Source organism: Zonotrichia albicollis, chromosome 10, assembly GCF_047830755.1.
Source record: "Zonotrichia albicollis isolate bZonAlb1 chromosome 10, bZonAlb1.hap1, whole genome shotgun sequence".
NCBI lineage: Eukaryota > Metazoa > Chordata > Aves > Passeriformes > Passerellidae > Zonotrichia > Zonotrichia albicollis.
The window spans coordinates 14,572,464-14,599,809 of NC_133828.1; positions in this window are offsets into that span (position 1 = coordinate 14,572,464).

Genomic DNA, 27,346 nt, shown 5'->3' on the forward strand with positions numbered 1-27,346 from the left:
TTACTTTTAGCTGAATGTATAATTCTGTTCAATGCCAACATTGGAGATGGTCGTTTTTACTTGTCAGGAAAGTGGATAATATAAAAAGCCAGAATTCACAGAGAAAACAACAGGTATTAAGTCACTGTTTCAGCAAGGTGGTTGTAAAAAAATTTCAGCCTTATGGAGTAGGGTTGGTGCCCTGCAGCCCCAGGACTTCTGACAGTCACAGCCCAAAGGATGTGGCAGGGAGAAATGTCCCTCTGACATTAGCAGCACCTCCAAGGAAGATATGTTGCTGTTATACCAGTCCTTCATAAAGAATATTTAATATTTTACATTCCAGAGAGAAAGAAACACAATAATGAGGAAGAACCTGCACATGACAACAAGTGAGTGTCAATTTAGCTCTGCTGTGCTGCTTTAGACACAGGCAAAGCAGGATGAGGATGTCCTCATCCTTTGGGATCTGTGGTGTTTTCCCTCTGCTCCCTTTCTCTGTGGTCTCTGAATGTTTTACTCATCCCACAGAGCACTCACATTTCCCCATCTACTTAAATCATCACTCAAATTACAATTAAATTCAGAATTAAGTACCGTGCACACAAAATGGAGTGGCTAAGCAGGAGCATCTTTGCCATGTTGTGTCCTCACAACACTTGCAATTAGAAATAGTCATGCTCACCTAAGTAAGTGAGGAAGAAATAAATGTTCCCTTCACATTCCATGAATTTTGCTTTCTCCTTCTTGCTGGATAAAACTTTGAGAAGGACCCTCATTTCCTGTCAAGAGATTGACTTGGATGTAGCTGTAAAAGTTCACTTTTGTGAATCTTTGTTTCTCTTTAAGAACCATTTCGAAAAGGAGATATTTTTTCATTTTTAATATAACTATTCTATGAAAACAGTTCAGAATATTTCACCTGTGAAATTAAAGTGCAGAAAATAACTAATATCAGCAAAATACTGTGAGCAATTTTGTTGTTTGACTAGGACAGAATAGGAAAATAGCAACAAAACCTGAGACAAACCCATTTCTTTGATATTTGTGATGTATTTTTGTAAGGTAGGGGTTGTAAACCAGCAACTTGTGGAGTGTGTACAATCATTTTTCTTTTTATCTGAACTAATCTTAAACTCAGTCATCTGTGCAGTCTCTGGGCAAAACCTTTCTAAATGAAAAGTGATGAAACACAAAACGAGCAAACATTAACAGGCAGACAAAAGCTTAGGAATGAAAATCATGACTAACAGCTTTTTTTCTTGTAAATATGCTGATTTCATATGTAATAATACAGGAATAATATAGGATTTATAGGAATAATCTATATTTTAGAGATATTTTTTCATATGTCTTATCTACTTGCATTTTTGGTAAGATATTCACTCCTTCTTAAAACAGCCTTTTACCGTTTATTTTTTTCCTGATAGGACAAGGGGGAATAGCCAAAGCTGAAGGAGGAGGGTGGATTTAGAGGAGATATATGGGAAGAAATTACACCTGTAATTCCTTCCCAAATATCACCATTACACCTGCAAGGGTGCTGAGGCCCTGGCTCAGGTTGCCCAGAGAAGCTGTGGCTTCCCCATTGCTGAAAGTGCTCCAGGCCAGGCTGGACAGGGCTTGGAGCAACGTGGGGTGGTGGAAGGTGTCCCTGACCATGCAGGTGGTGGGATGAGATGTTTTTTAAGGTCCTTTCCAATCCAAACCATTCTGTGATTCTGTGACACTGATCCACTGCTTGTCTGCTCTGCACCTCTGTGGTGCTTTTGTTGTGGGTCCAGGTGAGGCTCACCTCACTCATTTAAAAGTTCTGTTTCTTAAACCTTTCTGAAATTGAATTTCTTTGTGTATAAATAGAAGGGCATTGGCAGCAGGACCCCAGTTTTCAGCTGAGAATCCCTTCCCATAAATTATCCCAAGTCTGCATAGCAATGAGGCCATTTCTATGGAAATAAGAGAGCTGCTGTTCTTCTGCTGGCTCTCCAGCAGCTCATGAGCTGCAATTCACATTGTGAGAAGTGTTTAGAGAATTAGATCAGAAGCACAACTGGGACACTGGTAATTTCCAGCTTCCTTTGATAAATATGCCTCTAAACCTGAGGGTGGGGAAAGAGGCAAGAGGTGCAAGTGATGGCAATGCCAGGGGGATGGAATGCTGCTATAGATGATGGTCTCCTCCTTCTCTGGCCATAAACACAGGGGGACAGCAGAGACCTTATCAAAAGGCAGAGTGAGCTCAAATGTCTTTACTTTGATCAAGGGAGATGCCTTTTTATTTTGGAGGATGTTTTAGTGACTCTTGTCAATTAAACCCAAGTATCTGCAGTACATTAGCAGGTACTTACCCAACTAAGAAACCTACCTGTTTTCATTTCCCTAGGTAATGAACATTTCTGAGAGACTGGCAACGTGCTGATTTGTTAAAAAAATATGGTTGACTTAGATTTAATTCTAAGGCAACTTTCTTAGCAATTGCAAGTGAGTTCAGGTAGAAATAGAAAGTATTTTCGAAGTGTGGCCTCCAGTGAATAGCAATAATTGCAACAAAGGCATGGTAGAACTTTAGCTTGTATTAATTAATTTTGAACTTCAACATTTAGTGAGTAAAGGCTACAATTTGGATAGGGATGTCCTAGAGAGCTAAGCCTGTAAATTGGTAATTTGGAACTCATTTCTAATAAAGGAGCTACTGAACTCCTAGGAGTATGTGACACTGTACTCCCAGCTTCCAGTCACTGAATAACAGAACTGATTTTAGTAATTTTTTCCACCACACACTGAAGGAAAATTATTAGTCATATGAAACATTTCATATGGAAAAAAACTGCTGTTGCCTATATATGCACACACACCCCTTTCAATGTGTAAGTGACAGATTTGTTATTTTGTTTTGAATGCCCAAGGCTGCTTTTGGATCTTAAACCCAATATTCTTTGAGTATTGAAAATTATTAAGAATTTCCTCATGATTAGAGAGAACATATTTGAAAGCAAATTTGTGAGAATAGGAAGAAATGAATATAAAGAACTTTATTTGAACCTCTGTAAAGGCAAAGGCATTTTTTTTTCCTGTGGACTGAATTACAGCACAGTATAACTCAGTTTTCATTGTAAGATCTTCCATACATTTTCTTACTTTTAAGTGCGTGAGGATTGGGGGAAGAGAAAATATAAAACAAAAAATAGAAGTGGATGAATATATCTTGATTTATTTTGATTAGGTGTAATTTGATAGTAAAAAAATATTGAATCAGTTACCTTAGCTGGCTATGGTTGAAAATTTGCCTTAATATAAAAAATTTGCCATAATATAGAAAATTTCCAGTTCTGCTCCCCTTTGTAGTTAGGGGCACTTGGAGATATAGAAAGGATTCAGGATCATTGTTTCTTGGGTTGGAATTTTGGTTTTTGAGCTGCTGGTGTGTGGATGGTTCCTCACACTCTGTTTTCCATAATTGAAAAACATTGTTTAGAATATTATAGATTTTCCTTCGCTAGTGAAGGAACTGCTTGAACTCTCACACCTGATATTCTGGGGGGAAAATGTGGATTGTGGACTGGAGGAGCACAGGAGAAAGGTGATAAGAAAGAGAATGGTGGTGTTCTCCTTCCCTGGAAAAAATGGCACTGTATTTATCCTATGGAGTTCCCCAGCTGCAGGGAGAAGGAGGAATGCTACTTGCTTGTACACAGAGATCTGCCAGAGGTACTCATCTTGAACTTTGTCCACCTGTTTATTACTGCATCAGGATGAAATATTGGGCAGTGGCTTTCCTTCTGAACAAGGGGAAAATGAAAAAGAAACAAAGCCAGAAACCAAAGGAAAGAGCAGAAATAGAACACAAGTGGAGATTTGTCTTACTCCGTGAGCTCTGTCTGATGTCTCCCATCTCTTCCCCCAGAAAATACAATTTGGAATGGAGTGTATAAAAAAAAGGCTTTAAGGAGCCTTCACAAATTGTGCAGTGCATTTATTTATCCACATTTCACCCTGACTCATTACACATCATCATGAGGCTCCCCAGGCTATGCATAAAAAGAAGAGCAGGCATAAATCAAACTGCATGCAGCTCTTCCCTTCAATGATTTTCAGATTCCACTCTACCCACTCCTACTCCATAATGGACACAGAGAATATATTTTTTCCTTATCACTCACAGAAGGAATACTGTTCCTTGTATTATAATTTTTGTTATCCAATAACAAAGATAATCCTCATTGCATATGTATTTTAAAGCAGGATATAATTGTGGTGATGCAAGCCATTATTTTGCCATTTTTGATCAAATCTCTTGAGAATTTATCTTTCTAGCAAGTAGTTGATATTAAACGTTTCTGCCAACTTTTAAGACAAAAAGTTCCTACTAAATAATTCTTGAGTGCTTCATCCCTCTGCTTTTCACTCTATGTATGGAAAAGAATCCAACCTTTAAAGTGTGCCACCCAAATGTATCTTTTTTTCCCTTCCTGTGGGCAGAGTATAGAAAAAATAAATTCTCTTGGAGTAGTCTATTGAAATCAGAATTGGATTCCGAGTCTTCTGAGGAGTTCTTTTGCAATCTGTATCTCCAGTAATTTTAACAAATTCCCTGTGGGCGGTATTCTTTCTGCCTCATTTTAGGCTTGTCTCCTGAAACAATCTGTCTAGACTCTTTTATGTTCAATGAAGTGAGAGAGGTTTCCCTGGAGGATGCAGCGCATGGTACCCAAGTGAGGCTTCTGCTTTGAATTCCTCCTCAGAGAAACAGCACTTGTCCTGTCCCTTGTCAATGCAAGGACATGTTTGTGTTTCCTATTTCAGATTTATGACTGGGTACTTTTTAGTCACCTTTTGTTGTCCTTTTGTGTTGAGATTGCTTGCTTTGTTTGGTTTTATTTCCTAATAGAGATGCTGATCTTTTGGGTATTCAAAATATATTGTGGAAGGGCTCTGCATCTGCAAGCCAAGAAGTCAAGGACTCCCCCGTGGTCTGTGTAGTTCAACAAATTCCTGACAATGTGCTTCCAAAGGGCTGGAAAAGCCAGGCCAGGGGTGTTCCTGGCCAAAATTTGGGTAAGAAAGCAGTTTTTTGGGAAGTCAGTAGTTGTGATGTGAGAGAGAAATGTCTCATCTCAAGGGCATGAAAGGGAACTCCTGATAGACCAAATGACAAAATTTCCTGGCCAAAATTTGGGTGAGAAAACAGTTCTTTGGAAAGTGGAAAAGATTTGATGTGAGAGAGAAGTGTCTCATCTCAAGGATGAGATGAGTCATGAAAGGGAACTCCCGATAGACCAAATTTCTCGGCCAAAATTTGGGTAAGAAAGCATTTTTTTTTGGGAAGTGGCAAAGTGAATAGTTTTGATGTGAAAGAGAAATGTCTCATCTTAAGGGCATGAAAGGGAACTCCTGGTAGACAAAATTTCCTGGCTAAAATTTGGGTAAGAAAGCAGTTTTTACAAAGTGGCAAAGTTTTGATGTGACAGAGAAGCGTCTCATCTCAAGGGCATGAAAGGGAACTCCTGAAAGACCAAATTTCCTGGCTCAAATTTGGGTAACAAAGCAGTTTTTTAGGAAGTGGCAAAGTTTTGATGTAGAGAGAAGTGTTTCATCTCAAGGGCATGAAAGGGAACTCCTAGTAGACCAAATGACCAAATTTCCTGGCAAAAATTTGGGTAAGAAAGGAGTTTTTTGGGAAGAGACAAAGTGACTAGTTTTGATGTGAGAGAGAAGTGTCTCATCTCATGAGCATGAAAGGGAACTCGTGATGGACCAAACTTTCTGACCAAAATTTGGGTGAGAAAGCAGTTTTTTGGAAAGTGGCAAAGATTTGATATGAGAGAGAAATATCTCATCTCAAGGGCATGAAAGGGAATGCCTAATACACCAAATTTCCTGGCTAAAATTTGGGTGAGAAAGCAGTTTTTGCAAAGTGGCAAAGTTTTGATGTGAGAGAGAAGTGTCTCATCTCAGGGGCATGAAAGGGAACTCCTGATAGACCAAATTTCATGGCCAAAATTTGGGTAAGAAAGCAGATTTTTGAAAGTGACAATGTGAATTGTTTTGATGTGAGAGAGAAATATCTCATCTCAAGGGTTTGAAAGGGAACTCCTGATAGACCAGTGAGCAGGATGCTGCTGCTGGGCTTCACCCAAGGCACACTGAAGTTAGTGATCTACTTCTTTTTTTTTTTTTCCCCTTTCTGGTGTTGCTCAGTCTCAGTGTGGAAGAAAGTGAATATTTAGTGAAAATGATATTTAGTGAAAATGACAGGCAAGGCTGAGGGGAGGTAAGGTCCCCTCTCAGCTCCACTAACTGATGAGTTGAGTCAACATGAGTTAAGATTCAGCTTTGTCATTTAAAAGGAATTATGTGAGCAGAGAGGAGGGGGCAGAAATGATAAGAGACTCCCACCAAACCATTGTAAGTGTCTTTTCCAAAAGAAAAGATGATTCTTTGCTGCACAGGCACTCTCAGGGCTTGTTTTAGGGCATGTTTGTTCAGCAGCTCATGGGTTTTGCCCATGGGTTTTTCCCAGCACACATTTTAGATGTCAGCAGAGGTGAGAATTGCATCTCGCTGTTGTTCAGGTTGGTAAAAATCATCCAAAATTGTAAATATTAATTAACAATGTTCTTCACCCAGTGGATACCCAGCCTGTATGGATCAGGAGGATTTTTTTTCTCTTATTTCTGAAGACTGTTACAAGAAGTGCTCTTTTCCACACCCTTTTGTGGTGGTACTTTGAAAAATTGTTGAATTCTACTTGATCAACGCTGATCTCAGTACTAAGTGTTTTGCATTTTTTCCATCTCTATTTTTTTTAAGATAAAAATAGCTAAGCACTCTTTCCAAATGGAGTGTGGCGTTTATTTAAAGCCTTTGGGTAAAAATGTTTCTTCTTAATACAAAAATCTGCACATGGCTACATCTAGCAATTTTGAGCGAAGTCAGAATAAATTACAACTCTAGAAACTTAAAATGTTACAGTAGAATATAAAACAAAAGCAGGTGATCAAAACCTGTAGTTGTAAGGACTTTAATCTTCCCACCAGTAAAAATCATCAGCTTAGGTAATGATAAAAAGAGATTCTTCAGGTTTTATGTAATACAGTCCCCTCTCCTTAAATTTTGCTTTTGATAGCATGTTTCAAAAAAAGGTAAAATTAAGTATAATATACTGTATATGAAGCTGGAATAATGGTTAACAATCACCTATTTCAGTTGTCCTGCACCCCTGAATAACTGAAAAAATTTTGGAGGAGGGCTCAACACCCAGGCTTTTTCTTTTGCTCACAACTTTACCCGCTATTCAGACAGATTGCTTCTTTTTGCAGCTCTGTAATACACTGGCTGTCTCTCTTTTTGAAAGAATAAATGCTCTCCAAAAGGAATTACTGCCAGGAGGGAGAGTTCTTCTCTTGACAGCTCCTTGAGCCCTCAGCTGGGGCAAAGTTGCTGATCCTGGTGCTAATTCAGCTCACAGAGGTTCAGGCAGCCACCACTGAGATCCAGGCCCACGTGGATTTCCAGACAATAAAGGCCAAACAAATAAATGTCTGCATCTGAATTTGCTGGGTTGAAGATTGTACAAGAAATCTTCCATCAGAATTATTTGTTGATTTATTCTGGTTCAAATTGCAGCTGTCCACTGGTTCAGGTCACCCTTCTTGGAGAGGCACTATCTCATTTTTCAGCTCTGTTTCCACAGTTGGACAAGATGGAGCCTCAGTTTATAATACATCTGAGTAATTTAGACAAGAGCTTTGATTGCTTTAGATTAGAAGGGGCACATTTTAAAATTGCAGATGATATGCTAAATACAAAAATATTATTTATATGGAAAAAATAGGAATAAACAGATATTATGAAAAGTCAAACCTATCTATTCACACCACATTTGCTGGAGAAGGCTTTCTGAAAATGCCATTATTTTCACTGGAGAGATCTCTTACAGCATCCTGTTCTTGTCTTGTTGGATCAGATCCCACCAGGTAAAGTCATCTCCTCCCCCATTCGCTGCTGCTCTGCTTCACAAATCTGTAAAATCTGACCCATAACGGATATTTAATATCCTTTTATGTTTACTTAAAAACAAAGCACCCCACCCCAAAATGCTTTGAAGTAAATTTAATGTTTCCAAGTGTAATTTGGCATATTTTTATATGGTAAAAATAGTAGAAATAATTTGTTAATAAAATTATTATTTCTGGAGATCAGTATGTAGGAAGAGTGATTAGGTGATTTTTAAAGGCTGAATGCAGATACTATTAATCTATTTAATTTTGCTTTAATAAACTCAGGTAGAAAACATTGATGAACATATGCTGCTTGTATTAAAGTGGTAAATATAAGAATATTGCAGATCCTAGACAAATTGTTTGTATTATATATGTTGTTCTCTACTAAATGTCTGGCACCAGACTGTTGTCATATTTCCACAATTTTCCTCAATGTTATTTAAGTAATAAAAATTTCTCTCAAGTTCAGGATACCAAATACTTCGTTTCAGCAATTTAAACTGAACAATATGTAAATCCTCACCAGCATCTGTAATTTTTGGGCTAGGCAGTGTACAAAATTTTAACATTTCAGTGTACAAAATTTTATTTGAAAACCTGTAGCTCAGTTATGTAAAGAAGTTATTCAGATGGCATTAAATATTATTTTTTTTCTTTGCAAGATTAGGAACTAGTATTCTTCTGGTGTCTTGACAGCATCTTTGAAGGAAATCGCTTTTAACAGAAGTCTGTGTTGTTTGCCAATCAATACTGGCATAACAAAGCCATGTAACACTCTCTCTTTATACTGTTTAAAAGCCTAATTTTAAAACAGGAGTTTGCTTCTTCCCTCTGTGTGATCTGCTCTGTTGTGATGCAGAAGAAACAGTTGACACTTCCCTGCTTTTTCAGTGATAAATCATGATCTATATTGATCAGTACCACTCAGCTCACAGCCCAACAGCAATGTTTTAGATTTTAGTCTGGTGCTAAGAAGGGAAAAATCTTCCAAGTATTTGGTGTTTCTTTAGAAACATTTGGAAATCTGCTTGGAAAGTTGGCACCAAATTTAGTTTGCTAACATTACAGGTAAAGGAGAAAATTGTGCTTGCAAGTGTAAAGAAAACAGAGGTTTAATTACTTGGGTTTTGTGGCTGTTGAAATGTAACTTATTGAAACAGCCTATCATTGCTGCAAGTAATAGTGCCTGGAAGTGATTTTCTGTTTTCTTTCCATCATTAATGGCTGCAAAGCTGAGCAGAAGTGAAAAACAGAGCTCATATTAACATTTGTTGGAACTCCAAACAGGTGTATTTCAAGTGCAAGGGTATTCATGTTTTCCTTCATTAAAAAATTACTTTTTTAAAGTGCCAGTGGGAAGGGTATCTACATATGGATATGATGTGGTTTTAGAGTGTTGTGTTTGAGCTGCATCTCATGATAAGGAGGCACTAATTTTCTCAGAATTCATGCTTTACAGAAGTCCTGAGCATGAATCATTTGGCTGGAGATCTCTTGATCCAACATTTCTCCAGTCCAACTTTATTTTTTTTTTTTTCAGTGTCTGGTCTAAAAAGCAAGTCAGTAAGATTAACTATGATTTAACTTCATTGTCCTCTAAAAGTATCTCATTCAAACAGCAGGAACAATATTATATGAATTGTCAAAAAGTTAAAAATAAGTAAATGTTTAAATTACATCAAGTTTGAAAAATAGCAGTAATCCAAGTTATTAGCCAATAATAAAAAAATAGGAAACATCAGTATAACTGAATTATCAGCTAAAACCTTACTGAGTTTATCCATGCCTATGACAAAGAAGTGGATAAGAAATAAGAAATAAATTAAAACCCCAGAAATACATATTCCAGAAGCTTCTCCTAGCACAGACCCCCAGTAGAACTGGGTGGTTTTTCCCTTTAATTGAATTCCTCTCTCAATCTGGTTGGTGTTTCCAGCTGCTATTTAAAAGACTTGTCTCCAGGGAAACGCGATCTCTGTGGGACTGAGAGACCCTGACTGACAAATTACAGAGTGCCTGTAGTCAGGAAAAGTGACTCTGCAAAAATGACACCGTGGGCTCCCATATTTCCCCTTCTCTGGGACTTCCAGCTGCAGCTGCCTCAGCTGGCAAGCCAGGCAGGGATTTTTCTATTATTTGTGTTGTAAGAAATGAAGGGATGGAGGGATTTTTAAGTTAAGAAGCATTTATTGTTTGGATAAATATTAGTCTCAGAGGCTGTGAGATTTTAGACAAGTGGGTATTTGGTTATAGTCAAGAGTAGTAACTTTTCAAACTAATAGACAGCTGCTACAGGATTTATTGCATTTTTTTAAAACTCATTACTTTTACCTATTTCTACTGTACTCTGGATACTTTTATTTAATGGGCTTTAAACTTACATGTACACATATGCTTTTATTATAACTTCCAAACCTTTAGAAGTTATAATATATATATGTAGAAGCTATAATATATATATAGATCATTTAAACTTCTGAACTCTACAACTACACCCTTACAATACAACTTTTTACTATGTTATTTGTACAGTTCCTCACTTAAGGTGTATTCTTTCTTGTAACTATAGAAATAGATGTTTATTATTTTTTCTTTAATAGTTGTCTATTTTTATATTAATTTAAGCTTCTTCTAAGGTTGTAGATCAAATATTTCAGTGATTGTGGAAGCTTTTTATTTTTCTGATTCCCACATTTTTCCAGCTGCCAGGGTTTTTGTTCAGCATGGGAATACAGGAACGAGCTCTGGTTCTTCCTCTCACTGCCAGGCAGCAGTGCTGGCTGTGAGACCTGAGGTGGTGGCGTTACTTCTGGGGTGAAAGGCAAAATTCTTCTGGATTTTCCTAATTTTTAAACAAGAAATTTAATTTTTGCTTGTTTGTGGGCTCTACATAGTTCACACCACCTAATTCACACCGATCCTTGGTTAGAACAGTGTGTTATTTTAACTTTCTGTGATTATAGCTTGATGCAAGTCTCACACAGAACAGGTTAAGTTTGGAACATCTTTCTTTACAGATCAGCAACTTTAAGTAGCCTGTTCACCACTTGAGAATGCAAAAGGAATATTTCTCCCATGTGTGTGCACATATATTAACTAATTTTTTTTTGTAAAACTGTTGGTAGTGTTTTGAAATCAGGTAAACCTCAGGAGTGAGAGTTTTGCTCAGGAAGCAATGGCACAAAAAGTCAGGTTTGTTCATGCTCTCTCATGATTTTCCCTCTGGGAGAACCACTTATGCAGCTCAGCAAATGAATTTTATAGGTTTACTTTTGTCTTTCCAAGTGTCTTTCGGGTTTTTATAGCAGTAAATGTTTAGGCCATGTGGCCTGAGTCTTTTTATGGTCAACAGGAGCTCGTTCCCTGCCTTGGGTCAGTCAGAAGCTGATTGAAGATGGCTCTGTGGGCTGGACAGGTGAACTTCAGCCTCGTGGTTGAAGGAACCTGACCCCTGGTGTAGAGCTCTGCTGGGTGTTTTCCACCCTGACCTCAGCTCCATAAGTGTGCTGGGCCAGCAGATCAGCAGGCTGAGTGAATATTAAGGTAGCCTTGATTTTCTGCAGGAACAAGAGGAAGAGGCTGGGAACTTCCCCTCTGTGTTGGGGGCAGATGGAGCTCTGGGCACTGGCTGAGCTCTCCTCCTGCACAGAGGGGATGGTTGGTACCCTAATGCCTGTGCAGGGACAGTTGTCTTCTGGAAAATATTTTACCTGTTTAATAGAACACTTTTTAATGCTCAGGTTGGGTGAAACTTAGTTGTACTTAACCATTTCAAGCCAGGAAACAGATATTTTTATCAAATTCAATGAGCTTTCTTTGTTTTATAAAACAGTGGCAACATATTAATGATAGCAATTCTGTGTCTCTGTTCCTTTTACTCATTTAGAAATCTATTATCATAAAGCCCTTTTTGTTTTATTTTTCAATCAACCATCATCAGACATTTTATATTTTAAATTTCTTCACATGAGCATACCATTGTTCTAAAATGATCCTTTCTGCAGATGAGTGTTGCACTAAAATTTCCCCTGATTATTACTTTTGACATCAGTACTTTATTGAATTAGCTGTTTCCAATTTAATTATACTTGCTTCATTGTCTAGGTCACCTTTTAAACAAATTCATATCAGTATGAAATTGCTGTTATTACTGAATTGGACTGTGATGGCTCTATGCTCATGAAGAGAATTTCTCCTTTGTTCACATTTAGAAAAGTTGAGTTAAGATTAATTTATTTAAATGGTTTATAAATGTATTATTTCTGCTAGTAAAAGTGGATCCAAATAATATTTGCTTGTTCAGTTTTTAAAAAACATATGTGAAACAGTATTGTTAAGAAATCCTTAGTTTAATTACTGTTCATTCCAGAAAGTGAAAAGGTAAAGTACAACTTTTCTATTATTTTTATTTCTGAGACATACAAAATGTGTGAGGTCTTCATAAACTCAAGCACAGACATTTGTCCTTGAAGGGCACAAGGTGCAGAGAACTTTTCCAGCTGATATTTAAACTTCCAAGCCTTCCTACTAGCCTTGGATGGAAATATCCACTCACAGTTGTTTTAAAATGAGGTTTTAAACTCAGATTTGGCATAACAAATACTGGTCATAAATAACTGAACCAAAATGTAGGAGAGGTTTAATGATAGATAGAACTGTAATGACAAAATAATTGCTAATTTTAATAAGAACATGTTGGTAAATCAAATTCCTTATAAACATCTTTATAATCCCGGTATCCTCTCCAGTTGAGACATGCTTTTTAATGAGGTTGAATAGAGGATGTTAACAACTTGTATTAATAAAACTAGTGCCATTTATATGAACTAAGCCAAGTGTTGCTACCAACAGGTGGTCAACTGAATGTTTATTTTTTTTCTTTCCATTGTAGATGTCGTATCTGCAGAGCTTTGGTGCAAACAAAATACAGGTTTGTATAAACATCAATTTTTTAGCTTGCATGAGTCTGCTTGAATACACTGTTTATATGTGACTGTTTTTCTTTGAACACTTTTCATTGCAATATTCCCATAGTCAGCATTAAAATTTTAAAGGTTTGGATTTTCTTCATGGCACAAATATATATGAATGAGTTTATATGCATAAATATTTATGTGGTGATACACATGTGAGAGGAGCCAGTCTGATTTTTATTTATGCCTCAACATATGTTATACATGAGGTGAAAAATTGTGTAGATAGGTGTACTCTAGGGACTGTCCCTGTCTTCTTTCTCTCTCTCTTTGCTTTCTCCTTCTTTGCTTCCTTTTCTATCCCCTTTCCATAGGAACATGTATTTTCCTTTATCAATTAACAGTTCTCAGATATAATACTCAGATATAATATCAAATATATTATTATATTATATTATATATTATTATATATTATTACAATATATATTATATTACATTAAATTATATCATAATCATAATTATAATATTATATTTATATTGTATTATATCAGATTTTATAATATTCTCAGATATGTAAATAAAGGGCATTTGTCCTTTATTTTTACCTGAAAAATTTATCATAGAGAATCCTCCCCAACTCCCCCTTGTACAGCACGACAGGACAACATGTAATACCAATTTTTGCAGTGCAGAAGTCTACAAAGTGCTGGCTTTCAGCTGGGGCTAATTTAGAAGCCAGAAGGATAAAGCTGAAAAAATCTGTTATACAAGACATTAAAAATGAAAGCCAAGGCAATGAGCATGGGATGTCACATTGCAGGGGCCTGGAGTGACAGGGTGGGGGAATGGCTTCCCACTGCCAGAGTGCTGGGTTAAGTGGGATACTGGGAAGGAATTCTTCCCTCTAAGAAGGTGGTGAGACCCTGAACAGGTTCTCCAAAAAGCTGTGGCTGTCCTTGAATCCCTGGAAATGTCCAAGGCCAGGTTGGACAGGGCTTGGAGCAACCTGGAATAGTGGAAGCTGTCCCTGCCCATGGCAAGAGGTGGGATGAGATGGTTCTTATGGTCCCTCCCAACCCAGGCAATTCTGTGATTCTGTTATTGCTGAGATGTTTTGCATGGTTTAATCCCTCTCAAAGAGGGTGTTCTATACACTGTTGTACATTGATGGGGTACAGAACATGCTCTAGCTCATGGTATATACTTTAGCTCTGTGCAGTGCCATGTTCAGAGCATCTCCAAAATGAAGCCATGTTAATAGCCAAAGTGAGTGGCAGGGTCTGACTGTCCTCCCCTGTGAGGCTGAGCTTCAGCATCTTGAGGCCCTCAGGTTTCCTTTCACTGCCTCCCACACTTATTTATCTGCAGGAGGGTGCGAGCAAGGCCTGCTCTGCTTTTAGGGACTCACTCCAATGGATTTGGTGGCACCTGGACTGTGACCCCTGTACCATTGTGCCCAGGGATGAGTGCTTCTGTGGGAGCCGACAGAACTCTTGTTCTTGGCCCCTGGTCCAGCCTGGGCTTTTGGGATGTGTTCATGCCCATGGGAGGTGCAGAATAACCTGGCTGCATTGTGCTGGCCTTCAGTCCAAGGGATGAGTGCTCACTTGCATTTAGATAAAACCATATGGAGCCTGGCAGAAATTTTCATAAATACCAACGTTTGCCAAGGCTACTAAAAAATCACTTGGAACTGATGGGCACATTATTAACCACTTGATCTTTGATGTTTGCTGTATATCCCATGAGCTGGGAAAGCACTTTTCTTGTGGAGCCATTCTCCCTGCTGTCAGAGAGCTGGATCTGAGGTAATAGAACCAGGAGCTCAGCAGTATTTCTTGTGCTGAGCTTGAAAAAGATGTTGGGAAAATGTTTTGCCGGAAACTTTGATGTTTCATAAACAATAACAGTGTCTTTGAAAATGTGTCCTCTGAATTCATGAGGAAGTTTGAAGATGGGTGAAAATTTCTTTCAAGGGAAAAAAATATAAACCCAGCGTTTAATTTACGTTGACACAATTCATTTGACAATTCAACCTTAATAATATACTAGGGTATGCTGTTAGGTTATGTTATGCCAAATCATATTTTAAGGAACAAAGCCTTTTCAGTCAGCAGCTGCTGAGGTTTGAGGGAACAAATTAATTTTGGAAACTGTGTGTTAATATTTGTCCAAAGGCAAAGTTGTGCAGATCATCTGTTTTCTGGGACATCTAAAAATATTATATGTTATGAATTAGAAGAGAAATAAACTTCAAAATGTCAAAATCTCATGTAAACCAGAAATTCTCCTCATCAATCAGCTCTGTTCAATGCATATCTTGTGACATTTTTGCAGCCAAGGAAGAGACCCTTTATCACCGCCCCAAATTCTCATGGGAAGGACTTAAAACATCATCCTAACAGGACTCACGTCATCAGCATCCAGCAGGAGCTGACCAGGTAAGATCCAGGAGAGATGCTGCATTTAAAAACCACACTAGTGACATCTGCAGATTCTGAAAGTCCTGTACTGGGGATTAAGAAGTAAAAACTTCAGATTTTGTGTAAATAGAGAGCTTCCAGCTGATATGGCTTGTGCTTAATAAAGTCTCTGTTCTTTATGGGAGCAAAGGGACTGATCTGTCCAGAGAAACAGAGAATGCACCTGAAACACACTGACCTCACAAGCTGCATGTGGGACTGCTGTGGAAAATGGTCCTGGGTCAGTGATACAGCCTGGAGCAAGCTGGAGCACACAGGCCATGGGGTGCTTCCTTTTGGACAAATTTATTTTCTTCCTCTAACTTTTCTTCCTCTAACTTTAAGAGTGCCAGAATACTTTAGTAAAAGGCAGACAATAAAGGAAGCAGCATGCACGAGACAACTTGCCGGAAATTTTGCTAAATTAATAAATATTGAGAATGAAAATAATAGAATGATGTGCTTTGGAGAATCACACAAGGGTCAGCACTACCAGCCTGACTTAACAGTCACCAATAAATAAGCTGGTTTATGTTGGATTCCCTCATGGGGAGTTTGTTTGGATAAATACTCTAATTTGAGTGGTGAAAATATTTTATTAAAACATAGCCTTGACTGGATCCCTAGTGTCTTCAGACTTAGGGAGAGATTTAATAAATGAGGCCCTGCAACTTTTATTTAGTGTCTTCAGGTGGTAAATTAACTACAAGTAGGCTTCCCTATTGTTCAATGAAAGCAATAAGAGCAGAGGGAGGATTAAAAGCCAGACATTAATTTACATCTGAGTAAATGGGCTAAAGAGGCAGAGACCCTATTCTTGGTATTTAGTAATATTCCTATGAAGGCAGAACTTCATAGAAATGAAATATAGAGCATATTTTGAATATATGAACAAACTCCTTTGTACTAGTTCGTAAATCTATTTACCATGCCACTAAAACCAACATTATTTCATTGCTTTACTTTTAGAATGTTCTTTGTAAGTGAAACTAAGAATAAATTTGGGGGTTTTGGGGCCCTTCATGTTACTACCAACTGATGCAGAGAAACATCTGTCCACTGAAGTCAGCTCTGGCTGGCAGTTAAAGCAGTGGGATAAGAGTTTTATGTGGGTTTTCTTTTTCATGATTCATGCTGCACGAGAGAAGAAAGAAAGAAATTCCCTTTGCTGTGCCCTTTGTTTTTGGTGGATGTGTGAGAAGGGGCTTTACAGGAGGGCATCAGCAGCTAAAACAAGAGACAAGATCCAGTCTGGCTGGAAAATGGGTAGGGAAAAGGTGGAGAGTGACAACTGTGCAAAAAAACCCTTCCAAATGATCTGGGAAATGATCACAAACTCCTTCAGGGCTGTTTCTGTGCACCTTCAATGCTTGTGAGCAGAGGTGGGACCTCTGCACAGGGCCCTGCTGTGTAACCTCACAGGAAAGCTGAGCACAGAGCTTTTCCCTTGCTAGGAAGCATTCTTGGGACATCTCTGCTCCCCTCAGGCATGTTGTCATGAAATCCAGAGGAGTCCCATCCCTTTTTCTGCTGAGTTCACTGTGAGGGACATGACAGCATGAGCATCTCTTCCCGGGGAAGCTGAACTGAAAAACAACGTGACAGACATGGGGAAAGAGGAAGGTGCAGATGGGACCAAGGGGGGTGGGAGAAGATAAAAATACCCAAGTTACAGAGACAGACACACAATGCCAAGGCTGGGGAGAGTTGGACCATCTGGTTGTGCTGCAGCACCTCTCCATGATCATCTCCTCTCTTTGCTTCTCTTTGTTAGCAGAGGAGATAAACTGAGTGAGGTGTAACATGAAGGCTTTGGTGTAAGGCAGAGGATGAAGTATCCTGCATTAAGCAAAGCTTGTTTTATTCCCTGTGATTTGCACGAGCTCTCTCAGGCTGTGGCAGTGATTTGCTGCTTGCACATTTTTCACTGCAGCAGTAGCTGCTTGCAGCCCCTTCCCTCATGGATAAATTGGGAATCCCTGGAGCAAAGCTGGGCCTGCTGGTGTTTTACATGCCTGGGTCCAGTTAAAGCCCACTTGCATGACAGTAGATGACCTCTTCTCAAGAGCTGTGAGGTGCACCCTGCCACCAGGCTAGTTCAGAGCGTTCCTAATGAACACAAGGCCTTCCACTGCTGTCTTTGTCCAGAATGACAGCCAGAGCTATGATTGTATGGCCTAAATGTGCTAAAAATGGTTTATTTTCCTCTGGTCTGCGCTACAGCTGACAGATTGTAGCTGTGGCTGCAAGGAAGAGTGATGATCCTGTGCTCATGGCACATAAACCACCCAGAGTGATCCCTTAGATCCCCCCAGGTCACCATGGCCATGGTTTGGCACCTCCAGGTGGGAGCTTGCAGTGCCACAGCCTCTTCTCCTGGAGAATGAAGAGCAGCCCTAAGCCTCAGTCAGTCGGGCACATTTAGTGGGCATTAAATGGGCTTAGGAGGGATGGTGAGAAAAGCATTTGGGAAGCATAAAATAGATCCAAAAATCATCTTCATGCCTGGAACTGCAGTTTGAGTGTTTGCAGCAGAACAGAAATTTTACGTGGAGACAAATTTTGAGCAAAACAACCGTGGGGAGAATGTGACAACTCAGCAGAGCTGCTGCCAGGCTGATGGCAGAGGGGAGTGCTGGGTGCACCTTCTGCCTGTAACTAAAAGTGAACCTGTGTGCAAGTCATGCCATCCCTGAAAGAAGCCCTGCATTATTTAGCATTTGGCATGCAGTGTTATAAGGTGGTTGAATGACAGCCACAAAAGCATGGTACATTGTTCATAACAGTCAGGTGTCAGCAAAATGGATTGATATCTAATAAGGAGCACTGTTGGGTTCAATTGGATGGGGTAAATGTTCTGTAATAGCTCTCTGAAGTTTCTTGCAGTTTCCTCTAGTGGTACCTGAGAGAAGTAAAAATATATGTATTAATACAGATATTAAAGAATTAGCAGAGTACAGATATCAAAAAATTCCTATCTAGGAAGATCTGTTGGAGCCATATTCTTGTCCACTGGTTCCGGTCCTTCTTGACAGGATTCAAATTTCTATACTTAGGATCAAAATATTTCAAAAATGCTTAGGGAAAGATGCAGCTGCCACAGGGAATGCAGTTCTTTGTTAGACTGACCATAAGCATGTCAAAGCATTAGGAACAAATGGAATTTCTTTAGCCTAAGTCAGCAAAGTTAACAAAAACTTAATATATTTTCTAGTGCTACTAATATGAATTTGCATTAATATAATAGGAAAAAAAATCTTTGGCCTCTTATTCAAGACTTCTAAAATAGCAAGGCCTATATTACCTTGAGGATAAGAGCTCTGCAGAAAACTCCTTTTGCCCATAAGAACAGTTTGCTGCTGTCATCAAATTCTGCTGCTGACACAGACCCAGATGAGCTGTCCTTGCTTTGCTGTTTAGTTCATATATGTTTAAAAAATCTGCCAAACTGTCAGTGAAGATTTCTGTTCAGGATTTGTGATAATGCAGTGGCACCTTCTTAGTTTAAATCTAAGCAGAAATCTGAACGAACCCCTCCCAGTCACACAGACTCCCTGTCTTGTGTGCAGAAGTTAGTGAAGTGATATGAGAAATTTTAAGTGTCTTTTAAGCACATCCATTTGATGCTCTAAATTGCACAGATTACAGGTGAAGTAAAATCTCCTGTATGTGCTCTGGCACTCAGGAATATGATTTGGTTTGTTTCCTGGTGTGACTTGATCTTATCAAGACTTGTGTCTTTGCAAAGCACTGGCATTTGAATAGGTTTTTTCTGGCTTGGCTTTGTTCCATACCATCTCTGTTGTTATACAAAGGTGTCATTAATTAAAACAGTCGTCCTGCAGATGCTTTCATTTGGGAATTGCTCCTGGTAAGGTCTCAATTTGCACCAGGGTGATGTACATAAAAGGTTAGCCTTAAATAAAACTTCAGTCTATGGAATTCAATGTCTTGATGGAAACGCACCCCAAGAAAACTCTGCCATCAGTGGTGATAGTAAGCACAATCTGAATTTCACCTGCAGTAGCTTTGGTCTTGAAATCAATAGCAGGGAACTTCCTGTCCTTGCAGGCACCCATCGTTGGACAAAAGATTAGGACAATAAATTATTGCCTCACATGATCTCCTTGGATGTGCTATAGGAGTGAGTGATGCAGAATGCCCTAACCTTTGCTGCAGCAGCGCAAAAAGCAGACCCAGAACTATGCAAAGAAGTAAAAGTAATGAAAACTGTTGGGTTTGCACATCTTAGGCAGAGCAGCAAATTTGCTGTGTCTGAATCATAGTTGAGGTAATTAGAGCAATCAGCAGTGAGCTATGGCAAGAGCTGAAAATCAGAAATCCTTGGGGGAACTGTTGGGTGTATTTAACCCATGTACAGATGCACAGACCTGGAGTGCTGGGACAAAGCTTGTTCAATTTACTTACCTTCAGCTGGTGCTTTTGTTGGGTTTTGCAGACAATTTCTGTTTGGGAAGCAGAGCCTTGATTATTATTGGTAGTCTGGGCCTTGCTAAGTAAACGAGACCTTTTATTTTGTTTGACAGCTGAGATATTTTTTATTGCTGGTTTCTGAATTCTGTCAGTGTGGAATATCAAAGGAAAATAAAAACCCTCTCTTGATTTTGCTTCTCTTACAGCTTTTAAGAACTTGAATATGCTACTCTTAGTGACATCTATAATCCCACCTGTGTCCTGAATAGAAGAAGTAGATGTTTGAGGTGGTTATTGTATTTTGTGATTCTTACTGTGCTTTTGTAGCAGACCAACTATGATGGGGTGAGATATTTCTGGTTTACAGCTGAGAATTAGGGTTGGTCATCCTGGAGAAGAGAAGGCTTTGGGGATACCTTGCCTGAAGGGGCTCCAAGGGAGCTGCAGAGGGACTTTGGGCAAGGGCCTGCAGTGACAAGACAAGGAGGAATGGTTTCAAATTGAAAGTGAGTAGATTTATATCAGGTGTTAGGAAGAAGTTCTCCCCTGGCACAGGGTGCCCAGAGAAGCTGTGACTGTCCCTGGATCTCTGGAAGTGCCCAAGGCCTCGTTTTATGGGGCTTGGAGCAACCTGGGATAGTGGAAGGTGTTCCTGCCCATGGGGTTGGCATGGTTCCTTCCTATGGTCATGAAAAAGGGTGAGATTGAGAGATGGATGTGATGTTTTAATAAAGATATCTGTATCAGAGGATAGGGATCCACAAAGCAATCTGGCTAGGTACAATATTAAATCAGAGGTGCCAATATCACCCTTTTACCTCTTTTGAACTTTGAAGTTTTCTTTTATCGTTGTTATGAAGAAGAAATACTGTAAGTTCATGGGAGGAAACAGAATTGTTTGTATATCATGAACACAAAGGTGGTTTGAGATTTGTACTTTTCCCCCCAAAATGACAGCAAGAGGCCTTACAGATGCATCTTTAAAAGCTCAGAAGTTGAGTTACATGCATCCTAAATAGCAGAAAATTACAGAAACAGTAGTGTTATGATTTTGTGGCATTTCCTGAATCAGCTCCAAGCTGACACTGCAGATGCCAGAAGGGACTGATTAGTATGAATATCAACACTGTAGCTGAGATACTCAAAATAAGGAACCGAGGAATTGTCAGAGACAGGGCTGGACAAAATAATGGTGAGATTAAAACAATCCTCAATACTGAAATGATCAAGTGGGATAAAAGGGGCCATGAGCATTAGGGTGCAGCTTCCCATGAAGCCTTAATACCCTTTTTGTAATTAGGAAGCCATTAGCAAGCTAAATGCTGGGCAGTGTTATTGTAACTCCCACATCATGTCAGTTAAAAAACCATTAACACGTTTGATGCACTATGAGGTAAATCAGAGATAAACTGCTCAGGTCTGAGAACATGAATTTATCATTTATCCTTTTACAGAATTTGTGTGCGTGTGTCTGGTTTCTGTTCCAGAGCTCCATGGGAACACCATGTTCTTCCCTGAGTTTCCAGTTCACGGTGGTTTGGACTGAAACTAGGAGGAAAAGGTTCAGTTCTGGGTCCTGCTATAAGCTTACTCTGTGATGCTGTCAGTCATTTTCTTCCTCCAATAACTCTGTCCTTTTTACGTGTGGAAAAGAAGAAAAAACAACATAGTGACTGCTATTTAAAGAACTTGGAGTATTAGAGGTTAAAAATGTTGTTATTCAGTTATATCTAGATATATACACACGCATATGAGTGTGTTAACACCCAAACCACTGAGCTTCACACTTTGACAAAGTGTCCATCTGTTTCCTACTGCTTTCAACAAGATACTCTCATGTATTAACATAAGCAGAAATGGAAGCAATTGCATTGCTAGTTTTAGCTTAAAATGTTAATCTGATTCCAAGTTTTCCATACAACGTTATGGGTCAAAATATTGAGGAAGTTTAAAATATGAATATACCCACTGGATATTAAAGAAAAGTTGGAACAAATATTAACAGAAATTAAACACAGATCTACAGATCTGTGAGTCCCAAAGGTACAGATCAATAACAAATTAATAAAATATTTTGAAAGCATGCACAGGAATAATTCTTAAATTGATCTTAAAAAGCAAATCAAGGGTTTTAAGTAGAAACAAGAGGAAAAGAGGGCTCAGATGGGGACAGCTGTATTTGATACTGTACTACATATATTTTAATAAAATAAATGTAATGGTTGTTCAGTGTGATAGAATAGGGATTAAATGGAACATGTCTCACATGTATAAAAGGCTTTCAAAATGCAGCAGTATTTCTTAAATGTAAGCCTTTCTGGTGTCTTTGGATGGAAGAGGGCGACAACAGTTCAGTAGTCTTGAGCTTGAGATTTATTTCTCTATTTAATTTCTTTGTTAATTAGTTCATTTCGCTAACTAGCCATTTATGTGATGGATGATTCTTTAAGCAAATGCAACAACAGCCAGGCAAGCTTGGAAATAGTTTTTAAGAAGATCTGCCAATATTGCAGTTAGAGGTTTCAGGGATTAGTGATTAGCTGATTAATATGTACATTTATGTTCAAAATGACAACAGCCTGTGGTATTGAGATGTCTGGAGTTCACTGTTAGCACTTGGTTTTTCAAGCTGGAGAATTGCCTAAAAGGTACCTAACTTAGCATGTTGTCAATAAAATAGGTATGAGGCTTTATATATTACTTGAAATAATACATCAATCACAAAGTAGTCAATAGTCAAGGGAAGTAGAGGAGACTGTAATTGATTCTAAGAAAATATAGAACAGTGCCCAGAATTACTGTACAAAAAAAGCCAAATAGGTTACTTTCGCTTTTCTCTTTATGCCAAAAAGTGTTTTAAAACCCCTGTGGCTTTAGGGAGTGAAAACCTGGACCCACCAAAGTCAAAGGGAGTACTGATGCTAAATTCAGTACAAGCAGGATCTCACCTCGGGCTCAGGCTCTGGGAGTTCAGCAGGCAGAAGAAATGCAGGCATTTAGCTCTTGATTTATGAAATATATCTTGCCGTGTCAGATTGCTGGATTACTGCTGGTTTATGTTAACAAAGACAGGGTCAGATCTTTCTGCTGAAAGCCCCCTGATTGCTGTCATTTGAGCCCAACCCAATCTCTGTTCCCTCCTAGGAACATGGGATTTACGGAATGGATCCGAGCAGTTGTGAAGTGCATCGGTATGGAAACAGATATTGCACAGCAGCACTGATAAAGTTCAAGCCTGTAGCTGCTGATAGCCAGAATAAAAGGTGAGTGTGCTAAGGAAGAAAGGAGATCCTGTCCTATTTTATCTCACAGTCTTTTCTTCAGCATTCCCTGTTGGAGATGTGGGAAGTAGTTTAAGCAAACGTGTTTGGGCACTGTGTGGCATTTCTTGTCACTATAAGCTTTTAGGAACAATATTCTCCACTTCCTTCCCTTTTTACTAAAAGCATGAAGCAAAACAGCAAATATCTAAGTCCTGACTAATGGAGATAGCCCTGTCCTCAACACACTGGATTTGGGGATGATGTGATTTCCATGCAGGCAAGATACCAATGGGGCTGAGATATTCCAGCAAGACAAGCTGCAGAAAGGAATGGTGGTTGATCACTTCTTTCTATTCTTGAGATATTCCAGCAAGACAAGTTGCAGAAAGGAATGGTGGTTGATCACTTTCTGACAGTCTTGAGTTTCTAAAACCCAGGTCAGGGCTCTTGTAGCCCTTGTGTCTACACCTGCCCCTCACACACACAGTTTGAGCTATATCCTGTACCCACAATCCCTAACATCTCTCTGATCTAAACCACTCCCTTCCCAAACCTGCTTTTCTGGCCCATTTCTTGAAACCTGCAGCTCCTCTCCAAATTGGGTGGCAAGGGCAGGTAAATGTGAGTCTTGTTCTGTGCTTGTCCTGCCCAAGGCTGCAACTGCACTGCTCTGTTACAAAGCCATGTGGTGGTTTGGGTTGGAAGGTGTCACAGTTGAGACAGAGACAATGCAAAGCAGCACATTCCATTTTCAGAAGGCTTCAAACCTGCTTTTATTATTATTATTCTAGCATTCATGCTTTTTATACATTCTTAAAAAACTCATAAGTTTACACTTTATTCATTGGTCACCAGAGACAAGCAAAGTGCTCATTGGAATAGGCACTTGCCGGTTTCTCTTATTTATCCTTCTTTCACTCTTGGTTTCTATGTCAATGACCTCTGTAGAAAATTCTTTCAGGGGCAAACATGGATCTTCCTACCAAACTTCTCTCTGGCTCTCAGAAGTGGCTGTAAAACCTCTTCCCAGGAAGGGATTTTAAAGCTCATTTTGTTCCAACCCTCTCACGCGGGCACCTCTCACTGGACCAGGTTGCTCAGAGCTCCACTCAACCTTTTTGTAGCTTTTTAATATCAGCATGTGGTGCTTCCCTGGTATTTCCCAGCACTGCCTTACCCATAACTTCAGGAACTCTTACCTACTCTGGCTATAAGAGGAATTGGAGAGACAAAAGGAAGCAGGGAAGGGTGTGGTGAGCACTGGTGAGGATCTTTGGTGAAAGAAGTTTGCACATCCTCTTGGTGCACTGCCTTTCAGGCGAGCCTTAGCTGCTGTTACCCAAGCTGGTGCTTCCTGCTTGTCTGGAAAAAAAAAAATCTTTGATTTGATTTCATCTAAGTCACCAAATACACAAATCACAGAGCTGTGTGAACTCTGTAAACGCAATTTAGTGCTTTGAGTGAAATGTCCCAGAAATAACAAAACAACCAGGGAAATGATAGAGTCCTGCTTCATTTATGGAGTGAGATATTTGTTATTGTAGGAAAATAACGATGCAAATAGGATTCTCTCTGTTGTGGTTAGGGTGATCAGGAAACATGGGTGGGTTTGGTTCTTGGAGGAGGAGTGGAGTTGTACAGAACAGTGAGTTCAGTCCCTGCTTTGCTGTGTGCCCTCCCTGCTTCCAGAATGGTAAGGGAAAAAGAACCCAGAAATGGGGTTTGAAACAGGAAAAACCAGAATTCTGGATAGTGCAGTTTGTTAGTTTGCAATTCTGCTTTGCACCATAAATCCTAGAGTTAACATTATTTGAGCTAAACTGTGGTAGAAGAAATATCTTATTTTCCTTGACCTTTCTGGAATTATTGAGATTATTTTCTTTTAAGAACATGCAGAAAGAAAGGCTATAAATATGGAAATATTCTTATAAACTAAACATATGTTTTTGAATCGAAAATAAATCAAAAAATCTTTGAGCTTTGTAGTGCTTCTGTTGAAAATATCAGATTATTTTGGTCCAGACAAAAATTGAACTTAAGGAATTAAATTAAATTAGCATCTATAAGGTGCCAGATGTTCTATTCATGTATTTTCCTTAAGATATGCATCAAAATTGCAAGTGGATCAGAAGACAGTTGTTATACTAAATTCTAAGTCAATAAACAGATGCGAAGGGGTTTAAAAAATGTTGGGGTTTTTTTCCCCTTTGTGGAGGAAAAATTGAAATGATGAAAATGCAAAGTAGTCCCAGACATTTTTATGTGCTCATGCAGTTTCAGTATTTCTGATTTTTTCAAAATAATAAATGACAATGAAGATCTTTTTGTATAGCAAAGGAAATTTATGAATTGCAGCGAATACAGGAAAGAACTTTTAATGTAAATACTGCAATACTAGTATGCTGTTTATGGCCATCTATAGATCTCTTTATACATTTTTATGAGATTTACCATTCTGCATTTTTTTTGTTTGCTTGTGGAAAAATGAATGCAGATTCTTCAAGTTTGAAAGATTTTTTTTCTTCTTTCCACAAATAGCTTTATCTCCTTCTATTCTAAGAAATACTGCCTAGAAGAGTCTTGTGTTATTGTACTATACAGTAGAACATGGGATAGGAAGTAAAGAAGATATGGAACAAAAATTTTAAAGCCAGTTTGTAAAACAAGCTTCAAGGGATTTGTAAACCCTTTTACACATTATTTGCTCAGAAGTATATGTTTTGGATTATTTTCATCATTTTACAGTTTTATCGGTGAAATCCCAATCCCGATGTAACTTCTTGGAGCACTTACACTGCTATAATTCTCTAAGTTTACAGAACATTTCCTCCCCAGTGCCAGTCTAAGCACCATGGAGAGTATTTGGCATCGTCATGGTTTTCTGGATGTGAAAAAAGGGCTGACTGATTTATGTGATAAAGCCACTTTGCTTGTTGTGTCAATTAATACCTGTTCAAAAGCTCAACCTGAAGCTGATATATTGAGAAATTAACAGATATATAGTCTATAATCCCACTGCATTTGCACTTATTTTATTGTAGATGATGGATCTGCAGTGTGTAGCAAGGGATACCCCAGAGCTGCTGGAACAGATTCTGAAAGCAGCTGAGAGGAAAGCTCTCCTCCCAATTCCAAAGTCTCTCCAGCCTCCTGGCAATAAGGAATAGAACAATAAATCAGGAAGTAAAGCACAGGTTGAAAACCAACACTCAGAAAGCAGAAGAGGTATCACACAAACAAACTTGGCAAACCTACAGAGTCCTTGCTCTCTGGTTATTAATAAGGAGCTCTGGAGGTTAATCTACTTTCTCAGTGGTAGTTTTATTTGTTTTCCTACACACACAAGCTCTGTCCTCTTTCCTCTCATTTTGATGGTCTGAATAACAGTGACAAATCCTTTTTATTCAAAAGTTCAATAATGTTAAATTCCATGAAAATCCCTGCAGAACCTTTACTTGGCATAAGTTCCAAGAAAAACTTATATCCTTTTAGTAACCTGAGGACAGGCCCCACCTAACTTAGTTAATTGGGAGAACCCCAAGGAGCCACCATTACATGGCCTGTTTTGAGGGGTGGTTCCTGAGTTTCATTTTGTTGTGGTGTGTTAAGGAAAGGTTCACTATCAAAATGATTGGCAAAAACTAATCATAAAAAAAAAAAATCAATATTTTTTCCACTCTAGCAAAATTCTATGAAGAGGAGTCTTGATCTGCCTCACCTCAAGCACCTCAGGTTGTAGTAGGTACCCAAACTCATCACTTCTGATGTAATAGTGGAAAGGAATTGAATATCTGTAACAACACAGATGACAAGTTCTAGCTGTGTGAGAGGAATTTCAAAGTAAGTTCTCCTTGATCAGTTATTTTCACAAGACTGAAAGGAATATTGCCCCACAAGATCAAAATACAGTGGGGTGGGTGTGATGGTGGTAGTAGGGAAACAAGCCAAACCCCCAAAACACAGATAACTAAACAACCCCAGGCAATAAATGATTGGATAATTTAAACAAAATGGCAGCTGCTAAGAGAAGCTAATTAAATGCAGTGGGGGTAAAGATGGTTAACTTTAAAATATCATAGTGGTGTAGATCAAATTGTTGTCTTTCATTTTTACCTCTGAGCTTCCAAAAAAAGGATGTCTTGCTGTGGGACACATCAGAGGTAGATGTTGCTGGGTTCACCACCACTTGACATCATAAACATCAAAATAATCCCATGTAAAATCAAAACAATTGCTCTTTGGGCAGTTTCAGACCTGAGGCAACATGGGGATTACTCTAATTAAAGGGTATG